This window comes from Sinocyclocheilus rhinocerous, unplaced genomic scaffold, assembly GCF_001515625.1.
Source record: "Sinocyclocheilus rhinocerous isolate Xijiao unplaced genomic scaffold, SAMN03320098_v1.1 scaffold1095, whole genome shotgun sequence".
NCBI lineage: Eukaryota > Metazoa > Chordata > Actinopteri > Cypriniformes > Cyprinidae > Sinocyclocheilus > Sinocyclocheilus rhinocerous.
In genome coordinates this window covers 185,020-189,410 of record NW_015628319.1, presented here as the reverse complement: position 1 = coordinate 189,410, position 4,391 = coordinate 185,020, and the positions used below count along the sequence as shown (strand labels likewise).

At 33.5% G+C, this 4,391-nt stretch overlaps 1 long non-coding RNA gene across 1 annotated transcript; it reads right to left on the bottom strand.

Moving 5' to 3' along the window:
- Window positions 1-674: 674 nt before the first annotated feature.
- Window positions 675-4,098, bottom strand: LOC107737403 (uncharacterized). The gene is made up of 4 exons (XR_001639794.1): window positions 4,017-4,098; window positions 2,403-2,696; window positions 1,496-1,789; window positions 675-730 (listed from the first exon to the last, which is right to left on the bottom strand). It is a non-coding gene; the product is annotated as an uncharacterized LOC107737403 (long non-coding RNA).
- Between the last annotated feature and the right edge of the window lie 293 nt (window positions 4,099-4,391).

Here is a 4,391-nt window from a genome sequence, read left to right as displayed (position 1 = left end):
ATCTCCCATTCTGAAACGGAAAACCCAGAGTTTCCCTCATTTCAGGGTTAACATACTCAGAGTTTTCACTTAACCTCCTTTCTGAAACGGGCCCCTAAACAGAATAATACAATCAACACAACAAGGGAAACTGTGCAAAAGAAAAACAAAGTCTAAATTAACAGAAACCTTGACAGTAAGAGCTATCATTATAGTGCACTTCTGTTTTTATGCTGGACAGTACACATATCAAAAACTGCCGTTAAAAGCATGTTTCAAAAAATAAATTGCTGGGTATGTAGCATTCTTAAGACTCATATCCAGATAAACCTGCATCAGTTAACTTTGTTGCATCCTACTAAAAGTAGCCACATTCTATTAGGCCATATTTACAATTTCAAACTTCCATTTCAATTAGCCAGTGTCAAGTCCTACATCCAAACCATAAGTGGCCATCTGTTTTATAATATATGGGGCATATTTGCCATGTCAAATGTGGAACAAGTTAGGCTTACACACTGATTAGCCAATGCTGACTGTGCCGTTAAAATGTTTTTGAAATTATAAATTGCTTGTGCATGAAGTCCATTTAATGATAATTGTTAAGCAAACAATACATACAGTTAACTTTTTTGTTCATCTGTAGCTATAGTACAGTAGTTGGCACAAATCATAATTGCGCCAAAGGCAAGGAGTATAATCCAAGTGAGAGAAACAGATTCTGTAGTTGATCCTTGACTGCTTGTACCTACTGAGAAACGAAAGAATGTGTCAGTTCATAATAATGAAGATAATTCATTTGTGTTTTAACCAAAACAATTTCTTATGCCTGATGCACAAAGTTAAAGTTAAAGCTTCAACTTTAAAGGAATAGTTAACCCATAATTGAAAATGTACTCACCCTCAGGCCAGATGTAATTTTTATTTTTATTTTTTACCCGGAAAACATTTAGATAAATTTAGCATTAGATCATATGTTCACCAATGGATCCTCTGCAGTAATCCAAGTTATCGACGTGACTCTTGTCAATCAATTAATGACTTGTGAAGTGAAAAGCTGTTTGTAAGAAACAAATCCACCATTAGGGCATTTTAACTAACTAAATAAATAAATCCATTTTATATAAAATACAAGCAATAATATAATATAAGTAATATATTGCTTTCTCCCATCTTAATGTTGGATTTGTTTATTACAAACATGCAACTGATGGACTGGAGTTGTGTGGATTACTTGTGGATTGCTGTGATGTTTTTATCAGCTGTTTGGGCTCTCATTCTGACGGCACCCATTCACTGCAGAGGATTCACTGGTGAGCAAGCGTCAGCAGCAAATTTTCATTTTTGGGTGAACTGTTCCTTTAATGAACAGTTCAAAATGTGCTAATCTGAAGGCTACTAACTTGTATCCATATATGAGTTGACGATGCTACAGTTACAACCTACATTTTTATACCTGTTGAGTAGAATGTGGGGTCCTAAATTCTAAGTGTGACAAAACTCCCAAATAACTTACCAACAGTTACATTATATAGACTGATGGTAGTATCTGATTCTCCACTTGCTCTAGCAGTGTAGAGTCCACTGTCTGTCTCCTGTGTGTTCTTTATTGTTAGAGAAAGTGTTTGTTTATTAAAATCCACTCTCTCATGGGAAGATACAGTATTTCCTGTTTTAGAATCATATGAGACTACAATCTCTGATTTATCTTTTATCCATTCAAAATGATCAAATGACAAGTTATTTTGTGTTTCCAGCTTAACAGATTTTCCTTTCGTGACTTTTTTTGGTATTGGTTGGTCACTGGATACTGTAGGGAGAAAAAAAAAACATTTAGAGTAGTTTGTTTTAATGGAGTTTAAATTTTGTGAGCGCAGAAATAAATATATACATTTTATATAAAATACAAGCAATAATATAATATAAGCAATATATTTCTTTCTCCCATCTCTCGTCTTGTCTGAATCAGGAGAGAAATATGCACAGGTCATGCAACATTTACAAGTGAAAACAGTCCAAAACAGTTTTATTTTGATTTGAGTGGACAACAAAAGTGCCTTAATGTTGCATTTGTTTATTACAAACGAGCAACGTTTCACTTCACAAGATGCTAACTGATGGACTGGAGTTGTGTGGATTACTTGTGGATTGTTGTGATGTTTTTATCAGCTGTTTGGGCTCTCATTCTGACGGCACCCATTCACTGCAGAGGATTCACTGGTGAGCAAGCGTCAGCAGCAAATTTTCATTTTGGGGTGAACTGTTCCTTTAATGAACAGTTCAAAATGTGCTAATCTGAAGGCTACTAACTTGTATCCATATATGAGTTGACGATGCTACAGTTACAACCTACATTTTTATACCTGTTGAGTAGAATGTGGGGACCTAAATTCTAAGTGTGACAAAACTCCCAAATAACTTACCAACAGTTACATTATATAGACTGATGGTAGTATCTGATTCTCCACTTGCTCTAGCAGTGTAGAGTCCACTGTCTGTCTCCTGTGTGTTCTTTATTGTTAGAGAAAGTGTTTGTTTATTAAAATCCACTCTCTCATGGGAAGCTACAGTGTTTCCTGTTTTAGAATCATATGAGACTACAATCTCTGATTTATCTTTTATCCATTCAAAATGATCAAATGACAAGTTATTTTGTGTTTCCAGCTCAACAGATTTTCCTTTCATGACTTTTTTTGGTATTGGTTGGTCACTGGATACTGTAGGGAGAAAAAAAAACATTTAGTTTAGAGTAGTTTGTATTAATGGAGTTTACATTTTGTGAGTGCAGAAAACATTTGTTTTATTAGTGTATAAAAATGAAATCCACCAAAACCACTGTAGAAGCCTCTGGTATTTACAACTTTATTTGCTAGACATGTTTCACACCTACCTTCGATATGTGGATTAAAGAGTTATTTACTTGTATAAAGCTGGGAAAAAATAGGTTCTCAAATGGCATCTCTTTTTGGATAAAGTACTGGCTGACACTTGAGCACCCCTTTTTTATTAAAGGGGTCATGAACTGAGAAATCAAAATTCCCTTGATCTTTTGACAGATATGAGTTCATTGTACTATAAAAATATCCTGTAAGTTTCAATCTGCCAAAACGACAGGTTGTGGAATGTGCCATTTTATGATGTAAAGGTGTGGCTAAAAACCGCCTTTGCCTGCTTCTGCATCACTGTCTGTTTAGCCCCGCCCACTGATTCACGCATGTGCCAACTATATTGGATTCGACAATAATGTCGAATAATGCCCATTACTTCTAAATTATGATGTTATTTATGAAAAAAAAATCTTGATAACAAGATAAAATATATTTTTTTACTTTGTTATCTGTAAGCTTGTTGTTCTGTATATAAAAACCCAATAAAGAAACTGAAAAGAAAAGAACTGAAAAACTCTGCATCACTGTCTGTTTAGCCCCGCCCACTGATTCACGCATGTGCCAACTATATTGGATTCGACAATAATGTCGAATAATGCCCATTACTTCTAAATTATGATGTTATTTATGAAAAAAAAATCTTGATAAGATAAAATATTTTTTTTTACTTTGTTATCTGTAAGCTTGTTGTTCTGTATATAAAAACCCAATAAAGAAACTGAAAAGAAAAGAACTGAAAAAAGAGGATCCAGCTGGCCATTTGGAGGCACCATTCTCAAACAAAGCTCATAAGTGAATATGATTTTTTTAAGCTAATTTATGCTTTTGCTTGTTTAGCAATTACTGATTAACCCACTATTATAGCTGCAAACGAATTATCATTAAACTGTGATTTATTACTCATTAAAAGTGATTTAGGAATCTGTTAAAGTGGTAATAAAAAGACAAAGAAGCATGAACCATAAAGGTACATTCAATTTTCTATTGATTTTCACAAAAATAAAAATAGGTAATTGGTACAAGACAGCAATGTTTGAAAATTGCCTTGCCATATCTTCATTAAAAATTCCTGCTATAATTATATAATTACACATTAATCAATAACAAGATTTAGTAGTTTTCAGTTGTTATATTACAGTGACTTTGTACCTGTGCTGGAGCTGAGAGGACCGATAATCGCCACAATGAAGGTCAGATGTAGACGAGTTAACGCCATTTTGAAGAAATCAATCACACAGTTTCATGCTCTTTCAACAGAACTGCAAACTCAGAAGGGGAAGTGTATGAAATACAGGAAGCTAACTCAACAGAAGCATTAAACACAAGTTTCATTATGTACAGTTACATAGTAACTGGTCTGCTGATTCTACAAAGAGAAAAATTCTAAAATTTGATTTAAAATTTAGATTTCTAATTACATTTATACAACATTTAATGGCATAAACTCCTATAATTAAATTCTTTTTTTTAATTGATGTTTACAAAAAAATAAAAATAGCACAGATAATCCAAAACAAGAGGACA